The 23765-nt window shown below is 35.6% G+C and overlaps 1 long non-coding RNA gene across 8 annotated transcripts; it reads left to right on the top strand.

Moving 5' to 3' along the window:
• Positions 1-12524: 12524 nt before the first annotated feature.
• LOC141643542 (uncharacterized) lies at positions 12525-18491 on the top strand. 8 transcript variants are annotated; one of them, XR_012543726.1, is made up of 7 exons: positions 12525-12887; positions 13062-13160; positions 14408-14514; positions 14808-15011; positions 16068-16182; positions 16600-18067; positions 18159-18491. It is a non-coding gene; the product is annotated as an uncharacterized LOC141643542 (long non-coding RNA). The 8 variants fall into 8 exon arrangements; XR_012543727.1 differs by having other exon boundaries at positions 12538-12887; positions 16600-16675; positions 17972-18491; XR_012543728.1 differs by having other exon boundaries at positions 12539-12887; positions 16600-16675.
• Positions 18492-23765: the final 5274 nt, after the last annotated feature.

The following is a 23765-nucleotide window of genomic DNA, read 5'->3' as shown; positions in this document are numbered from 1 at the left end:
ATATTTAAAAGTGGCTTTAAGAAGGAATTATAATTTCAGTGGCTTTAAGTACAACTCTTACCCATATATGGATAAATGTACTTCACAGAGTGTATAACTCTTGTTCAAAATTTGTATAACTCTTGTTATTTTTTGCAAAACTCATAACTGTCTAATAAAATTTGCCTTTAAATAACTGCTGAGTCATATGTTGTATAACTCTTGTACACGTTTGTATAACTCTTGATGTTTTTTGTATAACTCTTAATTGTCTAATAAATGTTGTATAACTCCTGCACATAATTTGTATAACTTTACTTCACAGAGTGTATAACTCTAACACTTATCTCAAAACTTGGATTTTATTTATGACTGACCAAGATGATATAGTAACAATCTATTCCAACAAGTTGTCTAATTTGTTAAGGAGTTTCTTGACCACATTCTAGAGTTGCAAAAAAAGAGAATACTGATTCAAAGGGATCCATTCTATTTTTTCGCGGTTTTTTATCTCCTCTCCCAGCCGCTCTCTCCGTCTGTTTTCTACTACCTTCAGGATCTGTAATTTCTCGCCAATGAAACCATTGACCTTGGTCGAACTCCTTCCCCGATGATGTTCATGTCGGCTAGGAGAAGCGTCGCGCTAACCGGATCACCAAATATCGACGGTTCACCTTCCTCTCGAGATCAACGTGACCAAAATCACCCTCGTACATTAACATGTGCATCATGCGAAACAAGCCAGACTCGGTGTCGTTTATCGTTTGCGGATGCCAGGCAAACGGATCCGACGAATCGAACGACGGTATGTCTTTCGCTCTCGCTCTCTTCGCATCGTCCCTAGCCTCCACGTAGTCGCTCATGAGGCTCGCTTTGCGAGACAAGAACGTCAAAAAGTGAGATTTGTGAAAGCGGTGAGAACACTTTTTAGTTGAACATAATTACAATTTAATTCCACTTACAATAACGTGACATGCTCCGCATATCTCCGATTGCCGCGGACTTGAATAGTACTTTACATCCGGAGATCAATCGTCCTAGAATTAAAGTTGATACACACACATGCATAATGCGCTTCAATCTTAATGGGTACAAAGATTAAATCAGCCTTCAAGCTGAAATCTTTGCCACAATCGGTTCGGAAGACGTCCCACGTATGGTACAACATCTCGGTGTCCTGTTTGTTGGACGGATTTCGTACAAGGCTCAAGATTATTTCTGTTCAAGTAGCGAGTATATGAATGAGGATACCAAAGGAGTTATAGGGGTTGTGCATTGGAGTTTCACAAAGAACTCTTACGAATAATGAAGAATGGCTAAGTATATACTTTTGGTTGTTAATAACTTCTCAAAACAAAATGTTTAACTCCGGGGAGGGTATGTATAACTTTATACTTACTTTCCATTTGTGTGATTTTAAAGAGGGTATGTGCAACTCTTATAACATATTAAAGGATTGATTAGGACCATACCATATAACGGATACCGAAGAAAGACGAACGAAACATCGCGCAATCCTCTGCCTCCAATCGATTAAGCAACAAGGACCAACACTCAATAACTTTTTCATCCATTGGCGTCTCAGGGAGCATAGACAACATTTCCAACCTATTAAGTGTTCCGTGCCGTAGTAACTCACAAGTGGTTCACCGTAGTTCGATGACAATGAGACGTTAATCGAGCTATGACGTATACTAAATGGGAAGGTAATCGCTATTAAAATGACTGCATAACTTCACGATGAAACGTATAATCTGCTTTTTAGGAATGAGTAACTCCATTAACGATATATATAACTTCAGTGATGATACATATAACTCCATGTATTACTCTAGGTATAACTCCAGTCCTCTAATGTATAACTCCAAACTATAAATTGAACAACTCTGAGCATATTATGTATAACTCTACGCAACAAAGGGTAGAATTCCAGTATGGAATTGTCTCTATATTGATAAAACTTAATATGATAAAACATTAGGATTTTAGCACAGCTTACGTAAGTGGAAATTTGTAGTCATCAAGGAAAACGTAATCACCACTTGTTTGCGATACACCGGATATCCCTAGTTAATGCCTTGTTCATCTTCGAGAATTTGCGACCACGGTAAGGTTGGCGTCTAGCTCTCCGCAATATTTGGTGCAACCAAGGCCATCGCCCTTACCCCGGGAGCGGCTATTAACAGCTGAGAGGGCCCGACTGGACGGCGTCCGGCCCAGGGCTACTTTGGAAGGTGGAGTCTGGAAGGTTGAACTGACCTTAGAGCAAGGTCGTTTAGCGAATCTGTTCAATCGCGTCTCCAACACCTCTCTTCCTTCCACTTGTGTTGCCTACCGTCCTCTGTTTATAACGCACCTCCTCCAATTCACGGTCTTTAAGCTCCTTAAAAGCCGATACCCTGGATAACACTTCTTCCCTGTCCAAGTTAATGTCACCGAGGACAAGGGTTGCAGCAATTTCCGCTCGCATGAGGTCATTGCTTTCCTCGATCCCTAGGGTACAATCGAATGGCTCTCCACGGTGCAAAGAACATATGGACCATGACGTACAGACCACGATCATTGGCGGTATGTCCCTGCCCCTGCCATTGAATTTAACGTTGACAAAAGGGAACCCTTCAACTTTCTTGCCTTTGTCGAGCCCTTTGTAGGCCATATACTTTCCCATTGCATCACCGGCGGAAGTTAGGCAAGGCGTTTAAAAGGGGAAGACGTATTAACAAAACAAATGGAGTGATAATTAATCTAGTCACCAGTTTTATAAGTCTTACGATGAATACGCGCAATCCCTCCGTATGGTAATGTCGAAGATCGTCCTCGTAAGAACGATTATCAAGGTACTCGATCCGCTCGGACAGAAATTTATGCAAATGCAAGAGTAATGATCTTTATCACCACAAGCACGGACGAATACCTACAAACATGCACCAAAAATCTAAGAGTTTTGAAACATAAATAGCAGATTAGAGGCATACATATTGTGCGTAGTTGGAGTTATACGATGCAGTGCCCGAGTTATACATTATATGTGTAGAGTTGTACATTCAATTTCCGAGTTATACAAAGATATTCTTGCGATTGTACATTATGTGCACTAAGCGGATGCCTGCAGATTATACATTATACGTATATGCTTACGATTGTACTTTATGTGCAGTGAGTTATACATCCTATGGTTAAAGTTATACATTATATGCCTAGAGTTATGGAGTGAAATTAGCCACTCATCAAAACTCTAAGCATATACTTGTATAACTCTAGACAAATAATGTATAACTTCACCCTAGAACGTATAACTCTAGTAATTAAAAACTAAAGTTATATATTGTATAACTCTTGCCATAGGATGTATAACTCTAGCCATAAACTCTATAACTCGTAAGCATATACGATGTAGTGTATAACTCCAGGTATTACTCTAGGTAAAACTCCATGCCTAACTCTAAAGCATATATTGTACAACTCTAAGCATATCTTTGTTAAACTCTACGAAAATAATGAATAATTCCGGTATGTAAATGACTCTATATTGATATCCGAGCTCACCATATCGGAGTCCAGTTGGAATGGACTAGAACACGACTCTTGCCACATGTTCCACGAGTAACAAAAGCCTTCAGAATGATCAACAACCAAGTTTTTCTTCCTGCCTTGCCAAATTGCAATTGCTAGGTCCTATAAAAATGATAGACGGGGTTGGCGGCTTGTATCATAAGTTACGTACGATTTGTCACAAAATAACTTGCGGAGTTCGAGCACACTTACAGCGTGAGCTAGGCCAAAGAAACAGCGCGAACTTGAAACAACTGCGGTGTTTCGCGTGCGTAAGCGATTGAGTAGTACTGAGACCAAAGATCGATGACATTACCCGAACTGCTTTCCGGGCATCAACGATCGGAGATCAATACGCGTTATGCGGTTTGGACGGGATATGTGACCAATTGTTCCCTACAAAGGATTAGCAAAATTGAGACACACAAAGAAGGGAATGCATTCATGCCCTGTTTGACTGTCGTATTGAAATATAGGTCAAACTTATCTTTTACTTACGATTTTTTATGGTCGTGGAATTCATCAAAGACATAATCCATTACATCCTTCCTCACCACGAACACCGTCCCGAAACGTTCCTTGTTAAATCGCAACCACCACTTTGTGAGCATACGTGTCTTTGGTCGGGTTCGGGTGCCCCGCAATCCCGAGAGCAACCTAGGTTCTCGGGTATAATGTCCATACACGGAAGGGGGCGGTTGAATGCGGAAGAACGGATGGTGGATCATGTCACATCGCGGCACATAAATAGGGGGTGGGAGTGGCGCAACAAAGCTCAACCCTAGCATCTCTAATTTCAACTACCAAACCTTCTTTGGCAGCACCAATCGTTCGCTCCTCAACCCCGGCAAATGCCTCATTCACATCTGCGCGTGCTCATGAAAGTCGAGAGGATTTCATTTCCGACATTCCGTTGAAGGATTCCCCGGGGTGATCTCCACACCGACGCCAACATCTACGTTTACACCCCCATTGTTAGAATGTTGTTCAACATTCTCAATTACATCCTTTTTAACAGTGGCCTGAATGAGAAATAACAAAATTAAACACCAAACGTATAACTCTGGCCATAAAATGTATAACTGTAACCATAGAATGTATAACTATACTGTATAACTCTAGATATACCTCCAGCTATCTAATGTATAACTCCAAAGCATATATTGTATAACTCTAGTCATATACTGTATAACTGTAGTCATATACTGGTTAACAGTGGCATGAATGAAAAATAACAAAATTAAACACCAAACGTATAACTCTGGCCATAAAATGTATAACTGTAAGCATAGAATGTATAACTCTGACCATAAAATGTATAACTGTATACACTATAATGTATAACTATACTGTATAACTCTAGATATACCTCCAGCTATCTAATGTATAACTCCAAAGCATATATTGTATAACTCTAGTCATATACAGTATAACTGTAGTCATATGCTGGTTAAGAGTTGTACCAACCGGCCGTTGCAGTGGCACTACAGTTAGAATGCTTCAACATAAGTTTCAACAAGGTTATACTTGATCAACTTAGAGTTATACACGACCAATAAACAAAAAAAAAAACGATTGTATAAAAAGTATTTATCGCAAATTAACAAACTTACCTCGCCACCAGACCACTCCCGTCGGCTGGAAGTCCACGTGCGGCTTCCTTCATTTCAAAGAGAGAAAAAATGACACTCCATCAATTCTTGTATGTCCAAACCCAATTCTGGGACCGTAGATTTTTCCATCACCATATCTGACGGTTGATTGTCTGACAATCTTTCAACATTTTCTGGCAATCCCTCCACATGAACTTGCTCATGCACCTCATCACCTACCACGGGCCGAGATTCAGCATTCTCTGACCGTCCGTCAACTTGGCCTACAATGTCTGCTGCTCTTTCATGGTCAGTGTCTGCCAATCTTCCAACATTTTCAGCATTTTCATTCAATCCGTCCCCATGAACGTGCTCATGCCCCTCATCACCTTCCCAGAGGCGAGCCTCATCGTCCTTTGACGGTCCGATACATTGGTCAATTTCCTCCTCGGAGTAACTCGCCTCCAACAACAGTTCTCTGACATATGGGACGGGGGTGCACACAACCTGATCCTCTAACCCTGGGCTAGCAGGTGACAACGGCTTAGAAACGACTATATCACCTCCCACTTCCTCCATAATCTTTGACCATGAAACTGCAACCGATTTCGTTGGCGTGTCGCCTTTGACGGACTCTCGACGCGGCTCAACACGGGGGTTACCACCCCATCCACCCCCATCATTGCCGAGACTCTCAAGAACTTCACTGATTTGACGCGTAGATGCATCGATTCCGACAGATTTTTTTGGATGCTCAGTAACTACCTCTCCAAATGCAGGGGCGTTACCCACAGAAACCTTCAGCCTTTCTGCAATCTGTTCAGCTTCAGCGACGTACTTTTGAATCTTTTCACCCTCAAAGAATTCTTGAGAGGCCTGACTAGCATTTAGGCCCGTCGGATCACTATTTACAGCTTTGATCCGTGCGGTTGCATCTGCGTACCATGAATAGAACACAATAGCGTTCCTTTGCATTTGCAGATAAAGCTCGTGAGTACCCTGCATCCAAGAAGTACAGTAAGTTAGTTATATTATAATATATGGGTACGTTCAAATTTGAAACAGAATCCATCTGCAAAATATATAATAGTTTGCACTTACATCGACAACAACTTTCAATTCCTGGTCATCCTCGACCCCTGGGTAGTTCTATCTGAATGAACTTCTTCTCGAAAGTTGGGCGGGGTTGAGGGGTTGGGGGCTGTTAGCAACGATAGTTTGGGTTCACGCGGGTCGCCGAGGCACTCATCGTCCACACTCCTTCCATAAGAGGGGTCTTGAAGGCACCTCGGATACCTGGTCTTAGACAAGATTAAAGTACCCAATCCCCCTTGACCCACCTCAAATTTTACCCTCTCTACAAGCGAAGCTTCATCCCAATGTTTAATCAAAGGAAGTTCATGATTACAAGGCTTACCCCAGTAATCGTATCGGCTGAAAGTAGCTTATCATGAGGAAGGGGATACACCCATTCAAAATTGTTACCCCCTTTTTAAAGTCTGACCCCGCTTTCACCGTCATGTCCAAAATATAAGAGCACCAGTCAAAATGCGGGATGGCTTTAGGATCTTCTACAGACCCTTAACAGACTTCCAATCTATCCCGTTGTTTGGGGTGGGTGCGAGGAATGAAGACATACGAGAACAAAAAACAAATAGCCAAAAAATTGATCGTCCGCCTCCTCGTACTCCAGGAGTTGCTTGTGAACTTTCCCTAAGGGTATTGCACTATTCCCTTTGGCCACCCCGTACGCTTCCCGCCATTTGTCCTTCAGCTCCTTATTCTCGGGGTCGTTGGACCCCTTCTGCGAGCTCACGGGCACCAAAGGGAGAGGGTTGGGTCCGAAAGGTAACAAGAAACATCATGCACGTCATGCTTACGATCATAAACTCCTTCTTCCGCGAAGCCCCGAACACATATGAGTTGTCGAGAGAAGGATTCCAAGAACAGTGAACGTGTGCAAGTGGGAAGTCGCTAATCTTGAGCTCCAAAAGGCCACCAAACCCAATTTTCTTAACAAATGACACCGATCCTCATTAAGCTTTTCAATGAGAAAAACAAGTCTTTGAGGTCGACACGAAACCGTGATATCATGCACCCTCTTTACCCTTGGCTTGGCCTCAACCATCTGGGGAAAAGCAAAGACAACACACAAAATTATACAGACTGTAGTTGCAATTATAGATATTTGGAACAAAGAAATAGACATACTTGTGAATTAAAGTAATACATAGATAGTCGAGTTATACAAAATATAAGTAAAGTTATACATTCTGATAATAGAGTTATACAAAATATAAGTAAAGTTATACATTCGATAATAGAGTTAATCGAAAAATATCAAGAGTTATACATTCTGACAAAGAAAAGTTATTCAAAATGTAATCGAGTTATACAACAAATGACAACAGATTATAAAAAGCTCAAACTTTGAACCTGGGAATCGCTCTCCTTCTCGATATTGGTGCATCATCCATCTCAGTAGTGACAAATAAAAAGGGATTCAGATTATATAATGTGTAAAATTATATGTGTAACTCGAGCCATTAATGTATAACTCTATTATTAAAATGTATAACTCTAGCAATAGAAAGTATAACTCTGGCCATGTAATGTATAACTCTAGTAATAGAATGTCTAACTCACATACATTGTATAACTCCGATTATACATTATGACAAACAGTTATTCAACATGTAATCGAGTTATACAACAAATGATCGCGATAAAATGTATAACTCTAGCAATATAAAGTATAACTCTGGCCATGTAATGTATAACTCTAGTCTGTGAATGTATAACTTTGGCTATACAATGTATAACTGTAAGCATATACAATATAATGAATAACTCCAGGTATAAATTGTATAACTGTAGGCATATATTGTATAACTCTATGTATGGAAACTAATTAGAAGTATAGTCATACATATAACAATTAGAGTTTGACATTATGAAGAAGGAGTTGGTCACGAATCGGAAGAGCTATACATCTAGAACCCAGAGTTATACATCTAGGAACCAGAGTTATACATATTGCGTACTAAAGTTATACATCTATTAACCAGAGTTTTAAATTAATTAACCAGAGTTATACATATTGAGTACTAAAGTTATACATCTAGTAAGCAGAGTTAGACATCTAGTAACGTATAAATCAAAATCAAAACTTTTAACCTGGATATCAACTCCCGTGTCAATACTTTCTACAACATCCATCTCAGATGACCAACAATTGGGATTAGAGTTATACAGATATTTAATTGAAGTTACAAATCATTCTATAAGAGTTATACCAACAAGACGAGATTTTTTACCTTCGATTCAGATTTCTCGGAAGATTTCTTGGCATTTTTCTTGGCAAAAACCATTGTTAATTATCAAATGACCTCGAATTAGTTCGCACAACCATAATTAACAATTAAACAAATAAACATCAAAAACCCATAATTGCAGATTGAAAAATCAAATGAACTCTTTTTATGATAGTTTAACAAAGGCAATAATTAACAAAAAACAAACTACAAATCACTAAATAAGGAATGGAGAAAATACCTTATAAAAAAATGGAGACAACCGAGTTTGCACGCGAGTTGGTATTAATTTGTTGTGATGAAAATGGCGTTTGTTAGGATGGACTTAATTGGTAATGATGAAAATGGAGTTATCGAATGCGAAGAAAAAGAAAAGGAAGACGAAATGACAGGAAATAGAGGGAAAACACAAATAGCCGCAAGTTGTTTTGAATTGTCTAGAAAATGAGGAGGGAAATGATCATGGACTGATGGACAAACAGTGTAGCATGCATAGGTTAGTGGGTAAGAGGAGAGAGGTAAATCAAAAATATTAGTTTAATGGGGTTTAGTGGGGTTTGACTGCGAAATCTTGGCCATTGGTTTGATTGATCCAACCGTCCACATTAGGACTTATGGACTTATGGACTTATTATATATAAGGACCTTAGTTGATCCTTCCTCTCTCTCTCTCTCTCTATATATATATATATATATATATATATATATATATATATATATATATATATATATATATATATAGTAATAAGATCAAATGAGTCCAGCTCTTACATTTGAGTCCATAAGTCTCATTGTAAGCCTTTGGATCTTGGAAATGGAGGGCTTAGATGAGAACCCAAAAATTAAGGTTAATGCTCTAATTTGTCCATCTCCCTCTAATTTTCTCATTAACTACATTAATCCTCCTCATCTTTCATTCACCAACTCATTATCACATCTCCTCATTCTCTCTCTATATCTCACTTCTCCATATTCTCTCCAAAAAACCAAGAAAAAAAAAAACCAAAAAAAAACAAATAAAAACCCAAAAATCCAAATAAATCATTTACTAATCTTTTCCTCATTCACCATCCACCTACCACCACCCACCGGAAACCACCACAGTCGCCAATCGCCGCCGCCGCCGCCACCACCACCGCCGTCGCCGCCGCCTCCCCGGCGACATTTTTTTTTTTTTTTTTTTTTTTTTTTTTTAAACTTGATGTTTGGGTATTCTTTTTATTTTTTTGGTTGTTTTTTTCTCCTTATATCGTCTTGCTATATTATATTGTTTTAAATTTGTGAGATTTTTTTTATTTTAATCTTAGATCTACTAATATAGAGCAATGACCCGTTTTTTTTTTTTTTTCAATTTTGATGTTTTGGTCTTTTTTTTTATAATTGCCAAATTTCGTATTTAAAATTTTCTTTTGGTATTGTGTGATTTAGGATCTATTAAAATTATTTTATTGGTTTAAAATTACACTTTTTTCCGTTAAAATTACACTTTTTTCCGTTAAAATTACACTTTTTTGGGTTAAAATCACAGTTTTCTCCTTGTTAAAAATACACTTTTTTCCGTTAAAATACACTTTGTGTTAAAATTACACTTTTGTTTCCGGTTAAAATTATAGTACTAAATCTATTAGTTATGAAATCTCATTTTTTACTTTTTTCTTGTTCATATCACTTCGTTAATATCCGTCTTGTTATATATATTTGCCAAATTTCGTATTTAAAATTTTCTTTTGGTATTGTGTGATTTAGGATCTATTAAAATTACTTTATCGGTTAAAATTACACTTTTTTCCGCTAAAATTACACTTTTTTCCGTTAAAATTACACTTTTTTTTGGTTAAAATCACAGTTTTTTCCTTGTTAAATGTACATTTTTTTATCGTTAAAATTACACTTTTTTCTGTTAAAATTACACTTTTTTTCGGGTTAAAATTACACTTTTTTCTGTTAAAATTACACTTTTTTCCTTTAAAATTACACTTGTCTTCATTAAAGTTACATTTATCTCTACTAAGGTTATCTTCTCAATGACTAAAGTTACGCTTTTGGACTAAAGTTAGAACAATTTGGATTGAAGTTACAGAAATTTGGACTAAAATTACACAATTTGGACTAAAGATACACAAATTTGGACTATAGTTATACATTTGGATTAAAATTACACTTTTATGGACTAAAATTACACAATTTGTACTAAAGATACACAAATTTGGACTATAGTTATACATTTGTGGATTAAAGTTACACATTTGTAGACTAAAATTACACTTTTTCGGACTAAAATTACAATTTTGTGGACTAAAATTACACTCATAAAATGATAAAAGATACACACACTATCAATTTACTAAGTTACACTTTAGTGGACAATGATTGAAATTGCACAATCTAAATGACTCAAAATAAATGAATTGTGTAACTTTAGTTCTAATTTTGCAATTTTACTCTAAATTTAGTCGTAAATAGTGTATTATTAGTTCAAAATTATTCGTAAATAGTGTATTTTCAGTCCAAAAATGTATTTTTAGTCTTAAATTGTATAATTTTAGTCCAAATTTAGTTGTAAATATTGTATTCAATTTAGTCGTAAACTCCATTAGTTCGTCCAAATAGTCCAAATAGTCCAAATTAGTTAGTCCATATTGTCCAAATTGTCCAAATTAGTTAGTCCAAATTGTCCAAATAGTTCAAATTAGTCTGTCTAACTTTAGTCCAAGAGTGTAACTTTAGTCATTAATAGAGATAAACGTAATTTTAACAGGAAAAAGTGTAATTTTAACCGGAAAAAGTGTAACTTTAGTCGACAATGATTGAAATTGCACAATATCAATGAGTCAAAATAAATGAATTGTGTAACTTTAGTCCAAGTTTAGTCGTAAATAGTGTAAATTTTAGTCCAAATTATGTAATTTCAGTCCAAATTTGTGTAATTTTAGTCCAAAATTGTGTAATTTTATTCCAAATTGTGTAACTTTAGTCCAAATTGTATAACTTTAGTCCAAATTTTACCTTTAGTCCAAAGTGTATTTTTAGTCCAAATTATGTAATTTCAGTCCAAAATTGTGTAATTTTAGTCAAAATGTTGAAATTTTAGTCAAAATTGGTGTAATTTTAGTCCAAATTATGTAATTTCAGTCCATTAGTCAGTCCAAATAGTCCAAATTAGTCGAAATTAGTTAGTCCAAATTAATGTAACTTTAGTCCAAGAGTATAACTTTAGTCATTGGGAGGATAACCTTTAACATGAAAAAGTGTAATTTTAACCAACAAAAGTGTAATTTTAACGAAAAAAGTGTAATTTTAACGAAAAAAAGTGTAATTTTAACAGAAAAAAAGTGTAATTTTAACGGAAAAAAGTGTAATTTTAACGAAAAAAAGTGTAATTTTAACGAAAAAAAGTGTAATTTTAACAGGAAAAAAGTGTAATTTTAACGAAAAAAAGTGTAATTTTAACAAAAAAAAAGTGTAATTTTAACGAAAAAAAGTGTAATTTTAACAGAAAAAAGTGTAACTTTAATGACGATAAGTGTAATTTTAACACACAAAAAGTGTAACTTTAATGTTTGAAGGGTGTGCAATTTTTTTTTAAAACACAAGATCTTTAATGATCCTCATGGCAGTTTCAACTTAAGAGATTCTGAAGATGAATAGCTCAAATATAGATGAAAATATGATGAGTAGAAGTTTGTCTTCCAACTTTTCTTTGGCTGTTAACTGTGATTACTGCACATATCTAACAATGACATCGAACTTTAACGAAAGCAAGGATTCCTTGTGCTGAATCATGCCTTTGCTTTAGCATACCCTAAACCCTAAAAACCATGAAACCAAAATATGAACCAAATCTGAAAAAATATGAACAAAATTAAAAATAAATTATACTATCCTCACCATCTTCCTCCAACAAAATAAATTACCAACAAAATTAAAAATTACCAACAAAATAAATGGGATCTAACAATCACAAAGAAACAAAATTAAAAACAAAACTGAAAAAAAAAAATCGAAACTGAAAAAATAAATAAATAAAAAAACCGAATCTGAGATTTAAAAAAAATCCTTTACCTTTAAAAAGAGAGGAGTTCAAGCAACTGTAGCTATGAATAGTAGTTGTTCTCCCTCAACCCTTGATTTCCCCTTTGAATCCCCACCCTCCATTTCTCACATTCACTCACACCCACTGACCCACTCCTTTTACGACATTGTTGTATCATTCTCACCCACTCATTTCCATTTAATTTTGGTGATCTGGGTTTTTAGTCGACTTTTTCCTGGGTTATTACGGAGTATTTGGGTTCTTTTAGCTCCGTCAGAGTTTTAATTAATCTTCTTTCGGTAAAAAAACCAAACTTTAGGAATTGGTTTGAGATAGTATGGAGAGATCAGACAATCGGTTGGTTCATATAATGAAGTTAAGCTTGGTATTACTAGAGCTCTTAAGACCAAGATCAAGGTTTGTGACTCTTTTTATTTTACTTCAAATCATACTTCGTAGTAACTCCAATTACATGTTATGATATGAGATCCTCCGGCAATGATTTGTTCTTTTTACTTTGATCCTCCGCTTTTCGTAGACACACCTTTTACTTTGATCAAATTCTCAAGCCATGAGCTTCATCCATCGCAGGTGGGCTTATAGATCAGCTGACAATCGCGGAAGTTGCTAAAGGTTGTTGCTCAACCATCATCTTGGTTGCAGATTCTTACCCTTTTTGTGCCACTGTTGGTATGCTGTTAGTTTCTTTGTTTACCGGATCTTTGTTACTTTTTTTGTTGTTGTTGAATTGTGGGTTTTGATTGTTTTGAAGAGGTGAGTAGTATAGTATTTCATGATTGGATTGATGGGTTCTTCTCGAATTTGTTTATGATTTGTTTTATTTTGATTAATTGCCTTCGTTGTTTCTTTTGTGATGGAGTGAGTCAATCGGATGGAACTTTGAAAAAGTTCCGAACTTCGACCATGATGACAGTGATTAGCTTGTTTAATTAACCAAAGTCGACTCATTTATTTCAAATTGTTTCTTGTTCATGTTTTGTTTCATGGGTTCTTTCGAATTGGGGTCGTTGGTTGTAGAAAACCACCCATATTAGGACAAGAATGATCATTTAGTTTAGCATTGTTTTTGTCTCAAAATATTATAATTACACTGAAGTCTTGATTGAGCTTCATACCTCGACTATTTGTATATGGAGGAAATGATGGTAAAGTGAGCAAAGGTATCTGACTTAAGTAGATGTTTGTCAAAATAGAGATTGATTAGAGGTTTTAGAGGTATGTGCAAGTAGTGTGGGGGCTCAACTATTTGTGTCTTTCTTATATAATGGCTGCATGGTAATGAAGGTTTATCGTGGTGGTAAGTTATGAGTTAAAAAAATAGTAGAGCTTGTGATAAAATGGGGAGGACGACTCGTCAACAGAACTATGATTTTTAATTTCAGCCTGAAACATTTCCATTTCTGGAATAAGATTGATTTTTTGGAAGAAAAGAAAATTTGGACTTCAAAGTATAAACTTTTTAGCAGTCCTTAAGGAAATAAGTTATCTACTACTAGGTTGCCTGGTATAGTGGTTTGGTTAGACGACTATTAAACAAATGGGACAAATGTTAATCGGGACTTGGAAATATGATCTTTCTCGTCGGTTGGAGGAAGTATAAATTTATGTAGAGATTTTTAAAATGTTTAATTTAGCATACTGAATGAAGAATTTACTTTATTTCTGGATTATATATATCTAACACCACCTAGGAAGTATAAATTTAGGTTGCCACCACTTTATTTAGTCTTCTAGCAAACCGTTGTTTCAGTGTTTCACTATATACTTGTGTTTGTTATTCTTAACTGACTGAAAAACATAACATTTACCCTTTGGAGTTTGTATGTCATGGATAACTTGTATGATCGATGTTTCAAGCTTTATCATCTCACATTAATTATCTCATTCATAATTCCCTTGTCATCTGGTTTGGACAGGATTACGGTAAACAACTCGATCTCCGGAGATGAAACAATAATATCAGCAGGAAGAAACTTTGAGCTCGGCTACTTTCGACCTGGTGAATCTTCCAACTGGTATATAGGTATTTGGTACAAGAAAATTTCAGTATTCACTGTATTTAGGGTAGCAAACAGAGCTAATCCCGTCTTAGATAAACATAGTTATAGCTAAAATTTTAGATGGAAACTTGGTTATTACAAACGGACTAAAATCATCACCCATTTAGTCCACATATTTGAATTCGACAACCAGGAAATCAGTACAAGCAGTTTTACTTGATTTAGGAAATCTGGTTCTTAGAGACGGACCTAATACGAGTAAGCCGCTGTAGTAGAGTTTTGAAAATCTTACTGATACTTGGCTTCCTGATTGTAGGATCGAGTATAACAAAAAGACTAGAAAAAGACAGCAACTTTTCTTGGAAAAATGAGGACGATCCTTCCCCGGGTCTTTATACTCTTGAGATAATTCCCGATCAAAAAGAATATGTTATCATGTGGAACAAAACAAAGCAGTATTGGAGTAGCGGATCATGAAATCAAGAACAACAGGTTTTCAGCTTAGTCCCTGTGAGCTGAGGTTAAACTTCATCTATAACTTCAGCTACGTCGATAATGAGAATGAGACCTACATTACTTTCAATATGTATAACCCGGGCTTCTTAACTTTAATTTTTTTGTCCTTACCGTCCCTATTGATTTGTATAGAGTTTCCTTACAATCCCTATGCATATTTAGCTTTTTGTTATCAGGGTTGATCAACAACACCGGCCAGCGTCATATTTTCTACATTTATGTAGTTCATGGATTACGTTTGGGTAGAGTTTATATCACCCCTTATGGCTAACTCAGGGCACTTTTATTATTTCGTAATTTACATTTCTTGGTTCATATTCATTGCCTTTCGTGCGTGGTTATTGGTTCACATTTCTGGGTTCATATTCATTTTGGTGCTTATAAATTATCATTGCTTTTATTTGGGTAGTTGTCTATTATATGGAAAGATCTTTTAGGTTATGTGATCATTTAGTTGGATTTTGCTTTCGGACAATTGTCCATCAAATTTGCGGATTATTGTAAGTGAAATCACGGTAAAGTGAAAAAAAAATTAGCAATTATGACAATGGTGCTAACCAAATAGGTCTCTTTAATTTTTGGGGTTACACTTGATTGAGTCTTTAGTGTTTGTTTAAGGTTTTACTTTTCAGGGTTGAGTTGGGGTTTTATGGGATTTTGTGTTAAACTGAAGTTTGTTATATCTTAAGACTGGTTATGGATTTAGGTTGCGAAACAAAAATTGCTGAATTAGCTAGATTTTTGATAGGTTTTAACCTAATTTAAATGCGGGGTCTTAGTTTTGAATTTTGATGGTTGTTTAGTGACGGATTTGTTAACACTTTCGAAGGAATTTGTGAGTCCATACACAAAGGTATCATTTGGCTTTTTATATCCTTGTTCCTCACCGTACCAAAGGTTCTGACTTTATACATGGAATTATTGTAACTAACGGAGATTATGATGAATAGGAGAAATATGGTGACCGTTGATGTTTTTCCTCTTGCTCATTTTGCTTATTTATTTTCATCATCGTTTGCCTTTTTCGGTTGAATTCTGATACGTGGGGGTTTTAATGCAGTTTCAGTTGTTGAGGACGAAGAACATCAAGCTCAAGTTCAGCCTTCGATGTAGATTAGATCACCCACAAATTAAAGCTAGCTTGCACTTAGATCGGTTCATTGATGGTGGTTGTGGTAGGCAGTTGTTCTATGCTTGTTCGTGGCAATTGTTGTTGGCTGTAGTTCAGGGTGGTTGTGGCGTGATTGGTGACGGTAGTGGTCGGTGGATGTCACCTTTAAAACTCTCCTAGCTACTCCATCTATATTACTCCGACACTTCACTTAGCCGCCGTGCCACGTGTCCGACACCTACTTGTCAGATACCGACGCGACACTTTGAAACTTCATTTAGACCAAAAAATTGAAAAATTTACACAAAATAGCCGTATCTGACACGTGTCAGACACGACACCCGTGTCGGAGAGTCGGGGTAGCACATGACTCCATAGATAATCCCTTCAGTAGCTCCTCAAAATTCCTTATGACATTCTCTCATCCTATTTACCTTTACTTAATTTATCTGTTTTTTTTTTTGTTTTGTTTTTTTAATAGGTACGGATCTAACCTCTCTCCTAAATGTGTCGATTACTCGGTTTTGCAAGGGAACAAGTGGGAGATTTTCTATTAGGTATCTTCATTTTTTTTCCTTTCTATTTTTTAAATTTAGTATGATTACTGGTTCATTTGGTAATTTGTTTGATCAATTAGATTGCCCATAGTTTATGATGTTTGAGATTATCCATAGTTATTTGATTTTCTTGTTTTTTATTGATTGTTGATCTAATTCTGATGATTAGGTGTTGTCTATCATATTAAATATAGATTATGATGAGGCCGTCACATATAAGAATTAGTGAGCAAATAAACGGGGACTTCTTTTGTTCTTGATGGAGGTGGGAAGTTTTAATATATTGAAACTTGCGATATTTGAATAGATGTCAGTAGATGAAGGTGTTCTGTATTGTTTGTTGCAAGTACTGGCTCGACTATGGCCTGATTTTGTGAATTGACATGGTAGGAATGTTAGAATATGTCTTAAGGTACTTAATTCTCTGTCTCATAGAATTGCACGGTAAATATCTTTCTGGTGTAGATGGATATGGCAAAACTAGGAGTTAGCCATTGGCACATTCCTGTATTTTAGGATGATAAGAAATTCCTCTCTGTTCTAAATTTCGTGTGACAATAAATTTCGTGTGACAATAAACTGGACTCTAAAGAAGTGCATTTCTAGGATTAAGCACTTAAAAATTAAACAGAATATATCCTGCTTGAATTTAGACTCAGTTATCGTCCTTATGCAACCTTTATTTATAATAAATAAATACAATGACTATTGAGAGTGGAATTAGTGTTCAGTGACCAAACATATTCAGTTTTTTTTTTTTTTTTTTTTTTTTTTTTTTTTTTTTTAAGTTTGTTGAGCATTCGGGCTTTTCACAACTAAGGATTAAGGCTCTGATGATGATGATGATGTAGTATTTTAGTTTTGTAGGCACATACATTAACTGGGATAAATCACCATTCTCTTTACATAATTGTATTAGTTTTGCAAATTTAGTTAGTATGATCAAACGACAAGGTTCTTGAGGTAGTGTGATCGGTTCGGATAGTGGTTGCCTTATCGCAAATGGAGAGTAAAAACATGTATTCAGGGTGGTCCAATAGCCTATTGATTTTAGCGGGTGATAAAGGAGACGTGTTTAAGAAGTTTGATGCATTGGTGCTTGTTAGGCGGCTCATTTTGAGGAAAAAGTCTGATGGAGTCACAGGTTATGGAACTTTAGGGTTGGATTTTTAATGAGATTAGCTTGTTGTACGAGTCGTTATTAACATTTTTGCCTACTTATTTAGAACACTACTTTTTGTTATTTGAGACAGATTTAATATTTGTGGTTTTATGAGATTAAAGATGTTGATCTAGGATTTGAGGTGATTGTACATGTGAAAGAGATTAGGGATGCCAAAGAAACCATATTTTAGCTAGGTTGAATAAGGCAGTCCGATCTATCAAGAAGAGGTTGGTCTTTAACGAAATTAGTATGTTGCTAAACCCCTTGAACGTCCAATTCTAAGCTTAGTTAGGGCTTAATACAATGTTGATTTTGCAGCAAACAAGGTAACCATGACATGACACTCTCATCCTACTGAAAGAGAGCGCGACCAAAGACGGTTTTGATGCTACGGCTAATATCTCTTTCCTTACATAGTGAGTATAATTAGTGGCATGTATTGATATAGATCTTATGTTAAAAATTTAATAGCAATAGTTGTTGCGTCATTCCCTCTCCTTTTTGTACAATGTTTTATATTTTATGCCCCTATTTCGGAAATTCAAATTATCTTATCTTTTATTTGATTTGTATAATTATCAGATGTACCTGGAGTATTTCAAATTATAATTATTTAGTAGCCTAAACAATGCTCTACCTGGAGTATTTCACAAAGAAGTGTGTTCCGTCTCTTTGTTAGCCACTTTTAATTTCAGCCTCGTTTTCTGTTTTCTATTATTTGATCTCTATTCAATTAAACACCCATACGTGGTGTTCCAAATTGTGAGGGTCTTTCTTTAACGTGCTTGTCTTGCATGTATACTAACTACTATGTTCTACAATTGTTATTACCAATGTAAACGACAATTTCCGTTTCTATTTCGATGCCTCTACAGAGGTTTTCTAAATGATTAACCAAATTGGGGTTCCGCGCCCGGTAGGGCGCGGAGCAACAACTAGTGAATCTGAAAAGGGAAGAAAGGAAGGAAAAGAAAAAAGGAAAAAAAAAAAAAAAAACAAGAAAACAAAAGACAACAACGACATTCAACAACACTACCACCCAATATCTTCAACATATCCTAACAAAAAATCACCACCATTTTCGAAAACAACCAACAAGACCAAAATTAGAAGAAAAAAAATCTGAAATTAATGAAATGTGGTGGGTAGATGAAGATGATTAAAAATTACCAACAAAAATTAAAAATTACCAACAAAATTAAAAACAAACAAAATAAATGGGATCTAACAATCACAAAGAAACAAAATTAAAAACAAAACTGAAAAAAAAAATCGAAACTGAAAAAAAAAAAAAAACCAGCTTGTCGTGGGGTCAGTGGCGGGTGGCTGGTGGTTCAGTGGCTGGAGGTCAGTGTCGGTATTGGTGGTGGTTCGTGGCTGGTGGTTTAGTGGCGGTATTGGTTGATGGTGGGTGTTGGGTTTGTTTTGATTTTGTTTGGGTTTTTTTTTTATTTTGTTTGGGTTTTTTTTTTTGGGTTTTTTTTTTGGTTTTGTTATTGAGAGAGAATGAGAGGAAATGAAATGTATGAAATTGAATGATTAGTGAGGGGAAGAGGGAGTGGGTAAAAAGAGAGGATTAGAATTAAGGGGTCGTTTGGTTCAACAAATCGGAATGGAATGGAATGGAGTTTGATAGTAGGGTGGTATGGGGTTCTAAATCCATACTTGTCTAATGTTGTTTGGTTCACCCCAAATTATAAAGAGGAGGAATGGAGTTTGAATCCAAGGGGGGAGGGTGGGTATGGGATTCCAAGGGGTTGGGGTGGAGTTAGAATCCATTGGGTATCTAACTCCATTCCAAATCACCCCAACCAAACAATGGAATGGATCTAATCCATTCCATTCCATTCCAATATACCCAACCAAACACCCCCTAAGAGGTGTTTAGGAATTATTAGGGAGGGAAATTAGATAGATTCATTCCTAGCCCTCCATTGAGATACAATCTCCTCCCTCCATCTCCTTCATCCAAAGGCCCATATGAAGACTTAGGGACTCAAAAAATATGAAGGACTTAGGAGAACTTGACACTATATATATATATATATATATATATATATATATATATATATATATATATATATATATATATATATATAGAGAGAGAGAGAGAGAGAGAGAGAGAGAGAGAGAGAGGGGATCTAATGAGTCCACCAATTCCATTGAGTCCATAAGTTCCTCTAAGGGCCATTGGATGAGAAAATGGATGGTTGAGATGGATGGAGAAGGGATGGATTAAGAACTATTAAAAAGAAAAGGAAAAAAATGTGGATGGTTGGATTGAAATGGATGGTTGAGATTGAAATTAACAAAAAAATATTTTCACTAATCAATTTCTATCATATAATTAATTGATTTTTCACTCTTTAATCACAAATTTAATCACTTTTGAGTTTGAGTGATTAGTAAGTGTAAATGTGATATTGTAGGAGTTTTACAAGTGTAAGTGTAACTTGTAGAAGTGTAAATGTGATATTTTAAGGCGGTTTTTTTGTAACTTTGATATTGTTAGAGTTTTATGAGTGTAAATGTAAGTTGTAGGAGTGTAAATGTAATCTTTTAAGTCGGTTTTTATTGTGACGGAATTTTTGAATTTATATAATGTTGTATGAGTTTTATGATTGTAACTTGGAATTTTTTTGGTGACGGAAATTTTGATTTTTTTTTGTGACAGATTTTATGGCGGAGTTGGTATGCAAAAAAAATTGAATTTAAACAATTTTAACATTTTATGACTGTAACTTTGGTTTTTTTTTTGTGACGGAAATTTTGAATTTTTATAATTTTAACATTTTACGAGTGTAACTTTAATGTTTTACGAGTGTAAATGTAATATTTTATGAGTGTAATTTTGTTTTTTTTATGACGGAAATTTTGAATTTATATAAGTTGAAAATTTTAAGAGTGTAAATTTGATGTATCACGAGTGTAAATGTAGTATTTTAAGTGTAAATTTGAAGGTCTACGAGTGTAAATTTGAAGGTTTACGAGTGTAAATTTAATGTTTTAAATATAAATCTTGTCCTTTAAGTGTAATTTTGGTCCTTTATGAGTGTAACTATAGTCCGACCACCGTCTTAAGTGTAACTTTGGTCCTTTAAGAGTGTAACTTTGGTCCTTTAAGTGTGTAACTTTGGTCCTTTATGAGTGTAACTGTAGTCCGACCACCGACAAACACCACCACCGTCCTCCACCATCAACCCACCCTCATAAAAAATGTAGACCTATTAAACAAACCTGAAAAATAAAGAAAAAAAAAAACTAGATCTGAAACCAAAAAAATAGAATTGTGGAAATAAGTGTAAATGTAATTTTAACGAGTGTAAATGTAAAGATATACGAGTGTAAATGTAAAGATATACAAGTGTAAATGTAAAGAAATATAAGTGTAAATGCAAAGAAATACGAGTGTAAATCTGAAAAATGCGTGTAAATGTAAAGAAATATGAGTGTAAATGTAAAGAAATATGAGTGTAAATGTAAAGAAATATAAGTGTAAATTTGAAGAAATACGAGTGTAACTGTAAAAGAACAAAAAAAACCCAGATCTGAAACTAGTGTAAATGTGAGGAAATAAGAGTGTAATTGTGAGGAAATACAAGTGTAAACTCAAGAAATACGAGTGTAAATGTGAGGAAATACAAGTGTAAATTTAAAAAAATGCGAGTGTAAATGTGAGGAAATACAAGTGTAAATTTTAAGAAATGCAAGTGTAAATGTGAGGAAATACAAGTGTAAATTTAAAAAAATGTGAGTGTAAATGTGAGGAAATACAAGTGTAAATTTAAAGAAATGCGAGTGTAAATGTGAGGAAATACAAGTGTAAATTTAAAGAAATGCGAGTGTAAATGTGAGGAAATACAAGTGTAAATTTATAGAAGTAACCCACAAAATAAGAAAAAAATCAATTATGAAACTACCACAGCAAAATATGAAAAAAATATATATAAATTTCTGAACTAAAAACGAGAAAGGGAGGAGGCTTTATCCAAGCACTAACAAACAAGATGGCATCAGAAGAAAAGCCAAGATGCTTTGTCCAAACACTAACAAAAAAAAATCCAAGCAATTAACAAACAAATGAGTAAAAGGACAAAAAAATATCCAAAACTTTAAAATAAAAACAAATATGAAACATAAAGAAGAGGATTTGAAGGAAACGAGTCCTCTGATGCCATAAACATAAACAAGTCCTCCGTATGATTCAATTCATTTCCCCAAAAAATTTGCTCTACAATACTATTAAATTAAAAAATAAATCTGAAATATTTGAAAATGAGATTTGAAGGAAACGAGATTTGAAGCAATGGAAGCAACACTGCCCAGATCCGCCACCACATCCACCCCACTACCACCACCCGAGCAGCACGACCACACCCACCGCGCTACCACAACCACCCGAGCACCAACAAAAACAACCACCACTCAAAAAAATAGATCTGACCTCCTTACTCGTTTTTGGTAGATCTAGGTTCGTTCCGATGGTCAGAACGTGGTGGCTGTCGAGGAGGTTTTCAGAGGAGGAGGAAATGAAGTGGAGTTGTTGTTGTGTGTTGTTGCTGTTTGGAGCCGAGGGTGGTGTTGTGAGGAATTGAAGTGAGGTGGCGAGGGGAGGGGACTTGCAGATCTGGTCGGAAAAGGGAAGAGGAGGAGGTGGCAGTGGTGTCGTGGTGGGTTGTTGTTGTGTTAGTGGTTGTGGGTGGTGGGTCGTGGTGGCAGATCTGGTAGGAGGAGGAAGTAGGGTAGTGGCGGTGGTGGAGGTGGTTGTTGTGGTGTGTGGTGTGTGGTGGGTCGTGGGCTGCGAGAGAATGTCGGTGTTGGTGGAGGGAGATGGCGAGGGTGGTGGGCGTGGGTGTGGGTGTGGGTGGCCGTGTCGGTGGCCGGTGGGGTAGAGTAGGTGAGGAAGAGGGGGACTTTTTTTTTGAATTTTTTGAATTTTGATTTTTGTTGGTTATTGAGAGGGATTGATTTTTTGAGAGAGAAAGTGAATGATTTTTGTGAGATGTGAGAGAAGTGAGTGTGGAAATAAATTATATATAGTAAATTAGTGATGGATTAGTGATTAATTGTGTGATTATGAGAAAGAGTGTTAAAGATTCATTAATGACCCCAAAGTGTAAATGTAACCTTAGCCCTCCATCTTCCTCATTCAATGGCTTGGATGGGGACTTATGGACTCAATGAAAAGAGGTGGACTCACTTGATCTCTACTCTCTCTCTCTCTCTCTCTCTCTCTATATATATATATATATTGTGATGATGGAACCCGCAGCCGCTACCTACGGTGCGCACTGGGTAAACCCTTACGTATACGAGATAGCCTGAAAATGTTATGTTTAAATAATAATATCCCTATATTTTGGTATTTATAATTGATCTTATATTTAAGTGTATTATTTGACATTTCTGCAAAATATTTTAATTTATAGTTAAATTTAAAAATTGAGATAATAAAGAGAATGTAATGACAAATCGAGTGCTAGCTTTTCCAAAACTATTTTTAAGTTTTTCTTAACCGAGCTTGATGCTCAAGTTTTGAAACTCCACCACTTCCAAGTTAGACCCAAATTCAGACTCAAATACAGTTTTGAGTCAATTTCGAAAAATTTCAGAGCTTGAACTAAAATCCGTTACACATTCATGTACTACAAATTACATTATTATATGAAGTGGTGTTTATCATGCAAAAGAGATTTGAAATAAGAATGATCATATCGCCAGTCAGAAATATACTGCACCACTCGTTCTTAAACACACGAATAAGATAAATGGATTAATTAACACTCTCATAAAGTAAGTGACATAAACATTTTACCTTTTGACATTATCATTTTTCGAAACGTATCGCTAATTCGGTGCCAATAATTTCATACAAAAAATACAAATTCTTATTTAGACGATATCCGTTTTGACCGAAAATGGGTT

The sequence above is a fragment of the Silene latifolia genome, chromosome 2 (genome assembly GCF_048544455.1).
Source record: "Silene latifolia isolate original U9 population chromosome 2, ASM4854445v1, whole genome shotgun sequence".
In the NCBI taxonomy this organism is placed as follows: Eukaryota; Viridiplantae; Streptophyta; class Magnoliopsida; order Caryophyllales; family Caryophyllaceae; genus Silene; species Silene latifolia.
The sequence above is the reverse complement of the archived record's forward strand: the minus strand, read 5'-3'. Positions and strand labels throughout refer to the sequence as shown.